Source organism: Zonotrichia leucophrys, chromosome 3, assembly GCF_028769735.1.
Source record: "Zonotrichia leucophrys gambelii isolate GWCS_2022_RI chromosome 3, RI_Zleu_2.0, whole genome shotgun sequence".
Lineage (NCBI taxonomy): Eukaryota > Metazoa > Chordata > Aves > Passeriformes > Passerellidae > Zonotrichia > Zonotrichia leucophrys.
In genome coordinates, this window is record NC_088172.1 from 62,340,040 (window position 1) to 62,354,533 (window position 14,494).

At 46.3% G+C, this 14,494-nt stretch overlaps 1 long non-coding RNA gene across 1 annotated transcript; it reads left to right on the top strand.

Annotated features, from left to right (window-relative positions):
* Nucleotides 1-1,729: 1,729 nt before the first annotated feature.
* Nucleotides 1,730-10,261, top strand: LOC135444919 (uncharacterized). Its single transcript, XR_010439357.1, has 3 exons — nt 1,730-1,783; nt 1,923-2,162; nt 8,576-10,261. It is a non-coding gene; the product is annotated as an uncharacterized LOC135444919 (long non-coding RNA).
* Nucleotides 10,262-14,494: the final 4,233 nt, after the last annotated feature.

A 14,494-nucleotide genomic window follows, 5' to 3' on the forward strand; every position in this document is an offset into this window, starting at 1 on the left:
GTCTCTGCTTAGGCAGCTTGTGGCAGAACACAGGCACTTCTGAAGGAAACAAGTCTCCTCACCATGGTCCTCTTAGAAAGTACAGAAGCAGTTACAAATCTGGGGAATTTACCATAAAATTCATGCATTTTCTGTTCATCTTTACTCCTGACTCAGCAGAAGCTCAGTTAAAATTACATGTACTTGATGACTTTGATGTGGGCTCTGTTTGTTTTAAGACTGTCTAATGTTTCTTATATGACAAAGTATTCAGCTGCTTGTAAAACCCTGAAAACTTTATCTGTCTACCACTTAGCTGTTCTGGGTATCTGTCTCAGGCTGAATGCATCTGGGAAGCTTCAGCAAAAAATGTTTTTGTTTGCTTACAAGAAAGAGATGAGAGAAACAATATGCTTTCCTTCATATTCAGACATGTTCTTAAAGTGATCTGTTGATGAACTCTAGCAATTTTTACCTCTACAGGAGAGGCTTGAAATTTGGCAAATATCAGGAATGCACCTTTGGTTGTTTTTCATGGGGGAAAAAGGAAATAAGTTGAACTAAGAAACCATAGGGAAAAGAGGGCCTCAGATCTCAGCCACTCAACAGAAACTTCTTAAGAGCTGGAATCTGAATTCTCTGAAGACACTTGCTTAGTGGATACTTGTTCAAGTCTGGCAGCTAAATCAGATGATGAAATGGCAGCCTCCAGCTGCAAGTGCAGCAGCTCTTGGACATGGTTTTTCTGTGCTGACAGGGTCACTGCAGTGCTGTGCACCAGAGCCTGGAGGTGCTCCCAGTTGTGCTCCTTTGCTGATGCTGAGGTGAACATGCAGGAAGGGCTAGGTGATGCTGACTAGGGCCAGGACCTGGCTGGGGGAGGGAGGGAAGGAGGGAGGGAACCCGACTGCAGTGCAAAGGCCCCCTGCCCAGAGAGGGGAACTGATGCCACATGTGGAGGTGGATATGGGAGCAGGACCAAGGCACAAGACAGGCTAGAAGCACCAGGAGGAGCAGAAGTCGTCAGATTTGGGAGTATGCTCACCAGATCATACCTCCTGCAGAACCTGGGGTACAGCACACCCAGGGATTTCTGCTGTGCAGTAACTGTTGTCATCAAATACCTGGGGAAGTAGCTGGCACAGGCTGAGTCATTTCTGCCTGCTCCCTCAGCAGAGTTTGTTGGGCTATCAGTATTCCCAGTTATTCTGCTTTTCAAGCATGATGGAATTAACATCTGAGAACAGAGCCAGCCCTGCCAGTGAGTCATGCAATAGCCAGTGTGATGTCACATGATGGGATTCCTGCATTTTTGTTTCAGTTTGCCATGTAAATCAAGGAAATGACACAAACCCAACGTAGACTGAAAGTATGGGAAGCTTGTAGGGTCAAGCACTCAGCAGTTAGAAATGATTGATGTAGCACTTGCTGACTGAGTCCCATCTGCACAGGAGCCATGATAATGTTGCTTTTAGCTACAGGATTAAAATCCATATGTAAATACTTTTTTTTTCCCCAACAACAACTCTATATCTTTTGATGCCCAGGGCAGACAGTTCCCAGGGGAAGGGTCCTTGTCCTGCTTAATTGCAGCTGTGCAGGATGAGAGGATCCCTGCTTCACCTTCAAGGCCACAGCTGATGTCAGCCCTGAGCATTGGTGATGGTAGGCAGCACCTGTGTCCCTGGCCTGCAGCAAGACCAAAACAGATGGGGGCCTCAGATAAATTATCTACCAAACTCAAACAAGCCCCCATGAGGCACATGCAGAGTGAGGCTTTGTATAACTTGTAACCTGACCGCAGGTAGGGGAACTTAGGACCCCTGCAAAGGCCCTTCCCCCTTCCCTGGCTGAGTATCAGTACCAGCCTCTGAAGCCAGACACGCTTGATCTCTTGATTTGAACAGAGCAAGCTAACATATATCTTTCTAATCTCATTCTAGGAGACAGTTGAATTATTTTAGCTAAAAATTACCGGGAGAGTCTGCCTGAGGCAGACATCCAGCATGGTGTGTTTGAGCTCAAGCAAGGCATCACTAATGGGAAAAGTTAAGCAACTTTAACTCCAGACAGAGCTCACAGGGGGAAATTAGAAACTGGCTCTGTGGATGGCCCCACCAGAAAACTTGTAGGGGTGTGTGTGAAATCCTGCTGCTACGCATCCGGTTATCCAATTGCTACAGGCAAGTACTGACCTGTGCTTGTAATGTGGCATTTGCAGGCTCCAGAGGTGGACTTGCTGTTTTGCAGACCTACCAGGTGCTTTGTGCTTTGCTGTTGAATCAAATGCTGAGGAGAAATGGCATTTTAGTGATGGGAAAATGCCAAATGCCTTCGGAAACTTTGGCTTTCTTTTTCCATGTGGTAGGTGCAGGCATGGGGGGACAGGAGCCTGGTGGTGCGCAGCACACATGGTGTGTGCAGCAGGTTGCTTTGCAGAAGGGTGTTGCCATTGTGGCTGTGAGTGGCCCAGGGGACTCACTCAGCAACCTCTGCACCAACTGAGTTTTGGCAGGTGTTGAGAGGGCTGTGAAGGTCACCAGCAAGGGGTTGGCAGCTCAAACTTCCAGTCTGCATTTTCCTTTCTGCAGGAAGAGGTATCTTCCTTTCTTGTCACACCTCATCTGGAGCTCTGTAAACAGTGCTCTCTCCTTGATGTTGTTGATGTCTTCAAATGATTTTATCTTCCTCTTAGGGATTTACTTATGCAAACTGTAATATTTAGTTATTTAATCTTCCCTTTAGTTATTTGATTGTTGTTCATTGTTGAATTTTTTCCAATATGCCAACACCTCTTTGACACACAAGTGCCTACAGTTGCTTTATCCATTTTGAGGATGGCTCAGACCCAACAGCACACTGCAGAGAAAAGCCACCTCTCTTCTGCTCAGTGACAAAATGTTCTTCACCTCTCTACAGGTCTAAATGAGGCCCTCTTATTTTATAAACCAGCATTTAGTTTGATACTTCTTCTTTTCCATTTGTTAAGCCCTTTTCAGCAACTGCTATGGATTATTTTTCCAAATGTTTCCTTGCATTGCCCATGTCCCAGCAGGAGCTGTTAGATGCTGTTTTCCTTCCCAATCCCCCATTTCAGAAGCAATTTTTTTGTGAGATCATAACTAGAAACCAAACCTGTCATGCTCCTCCTCATGCTCCTCCTCCTACATCCAAAACAATCATTTAACAGAAAGAGAAAGAAATGCTTTATAGGTTCTTAAGCCCCCAGCTTGGGAAATGATTCATCTCCATTGATAGTCACACTGGGCACTCCATAGGGTCTGGGCAGGCTGACAGTTTGGGTATATGGAAAGGGAAGGGCATTAAAGTGGTGAGCAAGGCCCTTCTGGAGAAATCCAGCCCTTGGTTATTCTCAGCACTAACACATTCTGCTGAAACTCAGGCAGAGGTTTTAACAGACAGATTGTTTTGTCTTGTAAAAGCTTTGGAATGGTATATGAACTTTGTATGTGCAGGAGGCACTTCATTTTTATATTCAATGTGGATTAGAATATGAAACAACTCAATTTCAACATAATTTGTAAATGACACCTAAGCCCAGCCTGTGAAACACGCACTACCTGAAGAGCATTTACTAGGATGTCTATGCAATTTTCATCTTTCTTAAGAAACTTTTTGGACTATTTCTTCCCTGTAGGCATTAGAGGTGGAAATAGGAAGGGGTTTGTACCTAACCTCACAATTAAGGAGATGAGAGAGGCAAAGAGCTTTGTCTGTGGCTACTCACTATCATTGTGTCAAACTGGCAGTGAACTGGGAGCTTCTCCAAAGCTGTGGGAGCCAAATGTCCCACCCTGTCTGCCTGTGGCTCATGAGTTAGTTGATCTCTGCTTTTGTGGTCTGAACCCTTCAAAGCTTTGTCTATGTGGATTAACAAAAACTTGCTTCAGCCTATGGACAGACCTGGAAACTATTAGGTTTACAGGACTTCAAGAACTAATGGAGACTTCTTTTTAACTGAAAATAACATATACTTTAAAAGGGGAGAACATGGAAATACATTTGTAATGGTCACTATCAAGAGCTGCTGGCAGTTTCTCTGAACAGAAAAGTCATTTTCCTGGAGATTTCTGGTACCCCTCAGGCTTCTGTTCATTTCTATGTTCTTACTTGCAGTGTTTAAGCATCATCAAGTTTAAATGCATAAATTTTCTTTGGCCATTCAACTCCAGCCACTTTTGGGAAGGAATTGGCCAGAATCCCTGAACCTAAAATAATCAAATGTCTGTCTTTCCACTAAAAAGGCTGCCATTTATCAGACAAGTAGTGCAAAACTGAATAGGTAGCTCAGTTCAAGCATCATCTGAGAAACCTGTTGTTGCAAAACCAGGCAAGTGGCTTGCACATAAACAGATGGTGCCTTTGCCAATACCCAGTTGTTGCATGGAATGTAAGTATATTTGGGTCCTTAACATGTGTTACTTTTATTATCAGTCTCTTGGTTTCTACCACTCTTTATAAATACTCCTGCCACAACTTGCAGCCTTTACAGGCTCATCCAAGGAGCATGGCCTTTCAGGCACTCCTTTTGAGAGTATTTATTGTGCTCCAGGAGAGGATGTCTTTGTTTCAGGATTGTTCTGGGCATGAGAAATAAAAACCAAAATGGAGATGGTGGCCAGCACAAAGAACCAACCAAAGTAATTTTAATGAATTTCTTTCCATACCTGCCAATCCACCCTGCCCTGCAGGAAAAAACAACTCTCAGATGAATGAAGCATATGGCGCAGAAGATGAAGTACCAATGCCAAGTTTGTCTTTGCCTTAGCAGAACTCACTGCAAAATGCTGAACCTGCAGATCTTCTAAACACGCTTGTTCCCACTTCACTGCCTTCTTAGCTGGAATTGTGCAATCTCACTGTTTAAATCCTCAGTTGGCAGGACATCATTGTGGATGCAGAGCTGGGCAGACACACAGTGCTGCATTCAAACTGCCTGCTGTGGAGAGCAGTGCATGTTGCAGCAGCAAAGAAAACCCGTCAGTGAGGTGGGCTAAATATTTGAGAAGGATCTGAAGCTCACACTAACCTGCCTTCTGCATGCACGTGGGCTACCCATTTGTGACAGGCATGCCTGCTGGTATGTGGTTAGATACCCTGTTCCTGGCCATGGTTTGTTGTATTTGAGCTGTGCAGGAGTGAGGCATTCAGTGTAAGCCCTAGCATCAGGACTTGCTCTACAATGAGCAGATAGACAGCAAACCCCACATGTTATTTATCCTAAAAGAGGTGTAGAGTGTTGTGAGAGGGTGCTTCTCTCTCTGCATAAGCAGAGAAAACCCTCAATACCAGCTCAGCCTGTGTCCAGCTATTACAGGTCTGTCTGCTCTCAGCTCAGCCCCATCAAGTGGGGCTCTGGGAACACATGGGACTGGTGGGTCATGGTGTGGCACAGGTAAATGGGATGTCACCACCAACCTCTCTTCTAAAATATGTAGGATGCTGGCTGAATATCCAGTTCCTCTCAGGACTACACTGCTCCTCAGATGGATGACACTGAAGACAAGTGTCTAAATTAAGAAGTTATTAAGAATAAGGCCTTCATTGTACCCATGTCTGTGGGGTCTGGAGCTGAGCAGACTTATATACAAGGAAAAAATGCCCTGCTCAGTTACTTTAAGACAGCTGTGGACATGTGTGTGTTGTGTACTCTTACGGACACATTTCTTTATGGGTGCTCTCAGACCCAGGCTATCATTTTTCCTGGACACGTGCCATGGGTCTACACCATGGCTTGGATAAGGGGTGCTGCTCTCCCAGGACCTCTGGCAGCACTTTGGCTTGGAGATGTTTCTTAAGGTGGGGATGAATTCCCCACCTCTTGGACCCATATGTTTTCTACCACTATGGGTAAACAATGCCTCTCTTTCCAGAAAGTAGGAGATACCTGACATGGTTATGAAATTAATGGAGCAGGGAACTCCTTTGTTTAAATGAATGCTAGGAGAAGCAGTGGTAGGCTTGATTTTTTACATGGTTAATGTTCCAAATCCTCTTTTCAATCCTCTCATGGCAACTGTGTACTTTGCAGCTCAAAGTCACATGAATCTCTGCTCAGCAGAAATGTAAATGTTTTGATAAAACTGTTCTTAACAAGTTTAATTCATTTAATCAGCTTGATTAACTGTGGAGCTTTATGGTCTTTAATTGGGAAGGATTTGCCATAAATTAACATTTTCTGTAATTTTATGAAGAATGTGGCTGTGTGCAGGATCTTGCTGCCTTGGCAGTGGCATGGGAGGTGCCTGTCTCTGGCACACAGCCATTCCCCTGCAGCTCTACTCTTTCAGAGCCCTGGAGAGCTTTGGGTGCTGAGCCTGCCTTCAAGGCCGGGACAAGGGGCATGATGTATCTGGAAGTGTCTCTACAGACTCTATTTCTTTTCTCTTGTGTTTGCATTTCCTAGATGATTAATCTGCCCTTCCAGTAAAAATGCAGCCTGCCTCTTTTTCTGACTAGTCCCACAAGAAAGCAAGCACAGATATCCACAATAACCCTCTCCTTGTTTTTGTTCATAACCAGCCCCAGCCTGCACCTAGTTTTCAAAGTCTCCAGGTATATGAGCAGAAAGAGGGAAAAAAGAGGAATGATCAGAAGATCTCAGTTTGGGTGCACGTCCCAACTGGTCTTTCCTCTCTTCCATTTAATGTGGCAGACTGTCAGGCTATAAAATATATCCAGCTGGAGAGAAGATAATTTTGTCTTACTCTGTCCAGCCTCATTTTTCAGAGCTGAATGTCCACTTGTGTACCTGTATGATTCCTCCCAGACCGTGGAGGCTTAATGCAGCAATATTAATTCTTTTAAATAGGGAGTTTATTGTCCACATGACATTTTTCTGTGCCTTTTGGTCAATATCCCAGACCAGAGAAACCAAGGAGAGGCTGAAAACAAATGAGCTATTCCCTTAGAGTGTGCCCAAAGCAAGGGAGCAAGCAGAGCATCAGCAGAGTGGGTGGGTTTGCTCTTTGCTAGGTGAGCACTGTTCTCCCTGGCACTGCAGAGCCGCTGTGCAGCACGTCCCAGGGGCTGTGACATCCAAATGCACGGGCAGAACAACGTGGGTTTGCAGCTCCTCTCAGACAGCTTTGCACATTTACTCCTGTCTGATTCTGAATTGGAATGGTCTCTGGGAAAACAGTGTATTTCACAAGAAAGGGAGGGTTTTTCATCCTTTCCTAGAACTTCCATGGTGCTTCTGCATGCATGGCTCTCACAGGCCAATGTGATGCAAGTGGCGACATTTCTAACAGCAAACACCCCAGTTCCTCTTTCACCCTTGACATTTCTACATTTCTACATTTGATACTTTTTTTTTTGCTTTTTTCTTTTTTTTTTTCCACAGACTAAACATTCACGTCATATCCTGTTCAAGTAGTTGTTTTAATGGATGTGCTGCCAACAAAGACACTTGGGTTTAGGTGGCTGATCCTTTGTGATTGTAATGGCTTTAATGAAAGGTTTTGTCTTCATAAGGACAAAATGTTCTTCATCCAGCTTCAACTTTTGAAAGAAATACCACAAATGTTTTTGGATTGAATGTGAAATGTTGTGTAAATTCTGTAATACCAAGGTGGAAAATCTGTCATTTCCTTATTAACAAATGGGATATCAAAACAGGGAGTCTTAATGTGTATACACAATTAATTAATCAGAGTTTTAGATCCTCAGCAAGGGGAGTACTTAAAAGCAGAAGAAATGTGTGAAAACAATTTAGATATGAAACTAAAGAAACGCTTGTCTGTGTTTGGTTGTTGGTTTTGTGGTTTGTTTCTTTTAAAATTAGATTTAGCTTTTCTTTTCAATTCCTCTTCTCAGAAATTGCTTGCACTTTGAGACTCTGCATCCTGAGCCCTGGAGGGCACTGACAGGAACAAGCAGGGACACAGGAGCCCTGAATGACTTTTCATAAAGGCAGAGATTCAGAGCTGTCCTTCAAAATTATTTCTGTTCATGGTGTGGCTGCTGCAGCCCATGTTTGAGGCTGGGGAGGCCACAGCTTACTGGGGCAGTCAGGGGAAGTGGCAAAACCTCCATCAGTGCTCAGGATGCTGCATGGTTTGGGTGGCATGGAAAACGGAAGTCTTGTTGCTGGTTACTGGATTCAAGGAGAAAGCAGCTATGTGTTGCTGAGTGCCTCCTGGGACAAGGACCAGGTGACTGACAGCTTTTAAGCTGCTCTTTCATCCTGCTTGGGGACTGCACATGGGGCTGCACTGGAGGCTGGTGCATTACAGATCATGATTTCAGCAAAGCTTTTCAGAAAAAAAATGAAAGTAAATGGTGTTATTTTCAGCCTGAACAGCAAGCAAGTTCTCAGTATCTAAATGAGAGCCCTTGAAGTAAGCGCCAGGTGCTGCAGGAAGTGGTGGAGGTGACTCAGTAAATGTCACACTTCCCTCCAAGTCAGTTCTGAAGTGGTGCCCAGAAATAACATTTCATGGGCATCTGGCTGTTTGAGATGGCCCTGCCTTGCCATGGAACTCCAAACTACCTGGCACCTTTGTGATTTTACACTTCTTTTTTGTCACAAATGTTTGCCTTTATCTTCCTGTCTTTGTTCTTCCCTATAAAGACATAGGTATGCCAAGTCCTGTGGTATCTCAAAGCAGAAGGGTTGTCCTTGGCCATGCTGTGAGCTGCCCTGGCTGGTGGATGAGGGACAATGCTCCTGGAGGCCCGCTGAGGCTGCTGTGCTGGAGGGGAGCTCTGAGGAACTGAGGAGTGGTGGCACACAGTAAGCTGTACCTCATGCTGGCAGTGAAGTCACCCTGGAGCCCCTTGCCTTAGCATGAACTGCCACCTCCTGCTTTCGCAATGATGAGGTTTCGTATCCTTTGTGAATGCCTGGGCTGCAGGCCAGCCCGCCCAACTGCCTTTTCCCGGAGGAGGCTGGGCTGAGCTGCATGCCCCTGCCCCACTGCCTCCGCCCCCATGTCCAGGCCTTCACTCAGATATGCATTGAGGAGCACCTTCCTCTCACCACAGCCTGCAGGAGCACAGTGTGGGCTGAGGATGGAAATGCAGATGAGATGCGATGGCCCAAAAAACCCTGTCCCGTCCTGCTGGATCCCAGTGTACACAGGCAGGGGCTGTAACTGCATCCATCCTCCCCTGCAGTACTGTTTTCCTAAACATATCTCCTCTCCTTCGCCTTCTCAGCCAGCATCCTTTGTGCTTGTGCCTTGTGTCAGCTTGCCTGGGTCTACCTAGGTTGCTCATACAAATCACTCAGCATCTGGTGGGCAGTGGCACCGGGGCTCGCAGATGAGCTGGAAGTGCCTGCATTACTTGCTCAGCTCAGGCGGGGGATGACTTTTGGACAAACACCTTTGTTACTCCCACACAACCTTCCACCTTGTGGGGTGACCTTGCAATACATAGGCTGGGTTTGTGGTGGAAGAAACTAAACTGGAAAACGCTCTCTGGGAGCTCCCTGTCTGCTTCCTAGCTGAGTTCACAGAGCCAGACTGCAGCTAGTCTGATGCAACCCTTCTAAAATGTGCACTACATGGATGTAAAATCCTTAATCCCCAGTGCTTTGCCCTACAGATATACTATGCTCCTATTGGATTGCATGACTTTGTCTCACAGCCACAGCCCTTGGGACTGCTGCTGGACTAAGGGAGCAAACCTGAGCTATTTTGGTAGTGGCCACAGCCCATCCTTCTGGGATGTTATGCTACCCTGAAATTGGTACCAAGAAACTTTGACACAGCAATGTGGTGAATCATAGCTGTTCAACAGTGTTGGCAGAAACCCAGGAGCGCTACAGTGAGGGCACTACAGAAGTTTGTGGGTGGCAGCACCCCTCAGCCACGTCCCCATGCCCTACCTGGGCTCCCCAGGCTGGATGTAGAGATGCAGGAGGGTAGACAGAAGGTGCAGAGGCCACAGGACAGATTTTTGTTTCTGAACACTCAAATGTCACAGGTCGTGGGGTATTTGTCTGGAGGTCATTTTAGTCCCATAAGTACAGAAAATAGGTCCTGTTTGCTGCTCACTGGTACTGATGAGACTGTGTGTGTCCCCATTATGCATCATGTTTCCTGGCACAGAAGGCAAGTTTTCAGAGCTTCTGTTGTTCTGCTTCAAAAATTCCTTTTTTTTCTTACTTAGATGAAGGAACCCTTTGGAGAATGATGTCACCTGCACCTCAAATACTCAGAAGTTTTTGATCATGAGTTTTAGATGGCTTCAGGGTCAGGCTTGCTGATTTACAAAGCACATAACACACACTTTTCAAAACTTGTAAAATATGGAAGCGATTTGTGTATGGTTAGAAGAGGTACTTGCAGGCTTGAAGCTTTGGGTTTTTTTGCTGTGTCTTTAAAATTTCTCAGCCTCAGGGGCTTTTTACATTTTTTTCAAGCAGACACAAATGCCTTATGTGAAGCACAAGGCTTGGCCCTTTGAGTGCACGACTAAGTAGCTCTGAGAACTGATCAACCCTAAAAGCAGCTTCTTGTGAGGACCCTTCTCAGTTTTCCCTGACAAGGAGCCAGCTCAGAGCACCCTGCCTCTCCTGTTTCCGAGAGCCCATCTGAGACCACGGCCTTGCGATTTCCAGACTGTAAGAACAGGATCGCGCTCATGCCCTTTCCAAGCAGCGATAGCAGCCGTAGTCATGGGAAGACAACAGCTGAGTTGGCAGGCCCAGCACTCCCCTGAGGGGCAGGCTGTGCCTCTCTGACCTTTACAGTGGGCTCAGCTCCCCCTCTGATGCAGCTGCCAGGGGTCAGAGCCAAAACATCCAGGCAGATTTCCCTGAAAAGGTCAAAGCAGTGCAGCTCAGTGGTGCTGGCAGGGGAATGGAGGAAGGGGATTTCAGCGTCCTTTGTGGACAACAGCTGTGGGCTGGGAGCTCACCCTGAATGCTGGTGATGGCTATGGGGAGACCCCAGCTGCCACCTACCCTAATGTGGGCATTTTTGGGTCTGGAGGGGTGCCCCAGCATTCCCACAGGTTGCTGGGGGCCTGGCAGCTGCAGTTTCCTGCTGGGGCAGGCGGTGGCACAGGGCATGACCCAGGGCCACTCAGCGGGACAGCATTTTTTCATGGAGGAGCACAAACAGCACCTCAGAAGGCAGACATGGACCGGGAACAGGGCAGGGGATGCACTGGGGCCCAGGCTGGAATGATAGCAAGAGCCAGTTGTGGTGGTGCTCAGCAGGACACCCGCGACGTGCTGAGGAGTCCTGTGGGGCCACTTGTCCTTGTGCTGGCTCGGGGTTGGCATTGGTCCTCCCCAAACCCCAGGGAATACGTGGCTGTGCCGGCCCCCACTGGGTGGCTGTGAACTATCCCCAAACATTTTTGCTGGACATGAACAAAGCTGGTGGGCAATATGGCTGGGCCTCCTGCCCTCCTTACAAGTACGATGCTACCTAGGGGGACTTTGCGTAGTTTCTTGAAGAGAAGGATTTGGCAAGACAGAAAAGGGGAAATGCAAATTTTTTCCTTTAGTTTTGTTTTTTCTTTTTTTTTTTTCCTAGGGAAGCCACAGCCTTACGAAGTCACCATTCATTTTAGCAGCCAACGCAGCTGCACACAGCAGATTTGGTGACCGGACGCTGCGGTCTGGTTGTGTGTGTAGTTGATGCAAAGCTTGGAAAATAATAAACACAAGCTTCCCCGAGCGGGGCACGTCCGTTATTGCGTGCTTGCTGTAATTCAGGAACTAGCAGATGTCTGAGCTTCATGCCCAGCCTGACAGAGACACAAGAAGGGAACTGGTTCAGGGTCTGTGCACAGCTGCCCTGGTCAGATGACTCTGTCAGCTGAACCTGTCTCCGAATCAGGCCTGATTTATCATAGCAGGGACTCTGACCTTCGTCTGGTCACAAAAATACCATCTCGGAAAGATTTCTGAAGGCTTTGTAAAGGAGAGTGGTGGTAATAATAATTCACGGGTGTCCCTGTAAAGGACTCTCTGCCTGTCAGCTGAGATGTGCAGCCTTCTTTGTATGCTTTTCACCAGGGCCAGTGAGAAGCAACCACATAAGATATTTTCCAGGGGCCTATCTCATGGGATGGTTAATATTTTTGCTTACATTTGTTTAGGGGTGATGGGACATTGCTCTGTGTGGTGGTCTTGTTTCCACCTTCAGGCAAGTGCACCTTCAGGTCCACCTTCAGCCTTGCCTGCAGCATGAGTGGCTGAGATCCATGACCAGCCCACGGTTGTTTGGTGGCCAGGGTGACACAGCTGCCATCGATCCTATCCTACAAAACCAGTCTACATTGACAGCCTCAGTCCAAGCTGAGCAATCTGGGCTATGTTTCTCGCCATCAGGCCCACCATGCTTCGAACTTAAAACCCGGGCTCAGGCTCTGCTCTCACATGGCAGGGTGGCCAAAGGTTGTCTGAAGATAGCTGTGAGATCAGTGTGGCCTGGACTCGACTACATCTCCAAAAATAGCTGAAAAAGAGAACTGGAGAAGCCTGTGGATTTCCTTTCAACCTCACCTGCCTTGGCCAGGCACACTGGGCTGCAGGCTGTTGTGGCCACAGCTGAGCTATTGAAATGCTCAGTCAGAGAGCCTGAAGCTGTGTAGGTAGGGCTCTGGGGTGCCGTTCCTACTCTTCGGTGAGACCTTGGAAAAAAGCAGGCTACCACCTGGGCTGCACCTGTTGGGTGTGAAAATGGAAGAGTGTTTTCTTTTAAATGAAAAGTGTTGCTTAGGCGAGTTATGTATTCATCAAAGTTCCTTTTCTTTCAAAGTCCAGAGGGTAATTGTCTTTGCCTACTGTGTAAAGCAATAGGGACTTTCCATTTGCAGGAAGAAGGGAGCAGAGGTTGGTGGCTAAAACTCAGGAGTGGCAACTTGGAGATATGAGCTCCATTAACCCACAGGCATTGCCACGCTGAGTTGTAATTACGGATAGCTATTAATTCCTTCTTTATTTTTTCTCCAAAATGCCCTAATGAAAGTTGCAAATAAATCTTGAAAGACACTGTTGTCAAAGGGACCTCAGTAGGCAACTTGCAGAAAAGGCAAACAGGTGATACTTCCTTGTAAAAATCTCTGACTTGTTCTCAAAGGCAGGCACACAGAGATGTGGGGTGTTTGCAGCAAAGCCCAGTCTATAGCTGTGGCCCTGAGGGAATTATAGCTTACTCTTGCCAAAAATTACTTGGTTCAAGACCTTTTCCTCAACCTTCACACCATGTAAAGTTTCATACCTTAATAACAAGCAGCAAAAATGCTCTTCAGGACAGCAGGCAGGATGTCATCAATTTGCATGGGTGACCATCATAAAAAGCAGGAGATCAGGATACAGAAGGACAAGAAGAATGTTCCAGTTGGTGATCACATAATTTGTTTGCAGTGATTCATGGTCTTCCACTTTCACACATCCCCTTCAGCCTCCTGCACAAGGATGCCCTGTCTGTGTCTGCAGTGTTCTGTGGAACGACCGTGTCTTTTAGCTTTCATGGACAGTACACTTCTCCTGCTCTGGCTCTGGTGATCCTGCAACCTGGCAATGCCTGCAGTATAATTTCATTAATACATTGGATTTTTAATGCTTCAGTGATATTTACTTAAGTCCCGTGGCTACACTTAGGAAAAAATTGCTCCTTTCACCAAGAGGAGCCGAATGGAACGGGTGTTTAATGAAAGGAACAAAAGTTTGGGAACAGGGAAAAAGTCAAATGAGTGCAAACACTGATCAAAGCTGTTCTCTTGCCCAAAAAGAATACTAAGAAAACTTGCTCAGTGGGTCATGATGAGCTCATTCAGTCCACTCAATTACTGGAAAAATCTTCCACTTTGAGCAGTATGCATGTGTCTGTGTTGAGTCAGAACCTGGCACAGCAGCTTCAGTACACATTTTTGTTATAAAAAAGTCCCCTTTGTCTCTTGCAACCCTAAAAAAGTCCTGGCCTGGACACTTTCTGTGTTTCACATTTTTGACACAGTAAATGTGGGCACTGTAGTGTTATGTTTCACCTGGAAGGTGATGCTTACAAGCCTAGGGTCCATTTTTCCTACCTGCAGCATCTCAGTGTTGCACATCTTTTTATTTGCTGTCCAACCACCTTTTATTCCATATGCAAGTAGCAGTGCATGAAAAGGCTGCAAGTGCACGATGGTGCACAGAAATCACGTTTGCTGAGAGCATAGTGAAATTTTTCTGCTGAACTTAATTGGCATATTTTCAATGCAAAGCTGGCAGCTCTTTTATAATGCCTCCAGCCTACAGTACAGGGGCCTCAGAGAAAATGATGTGTTCAGTGAGACTGAGAAAACACAGTTGCAAACACCACAGAGCTCAGCTGGGATGGGCACAGCAGTTGAGGGGAGGGGTCACGGTCAAATGTGCTATTTCAAGTAAAATCTGAGATGAGGATGTGTTCTTAGCCACAGGAAGAGCGTTGTCTTAGTCAGAGCAGTTAATCATGCAACGCGAAGAGAAAGACATACTGCGAGTCCTCATGATTTCTGTTTCCAACAGCTTTTTTCCTCCTCTGAAATGACTTGCATATAT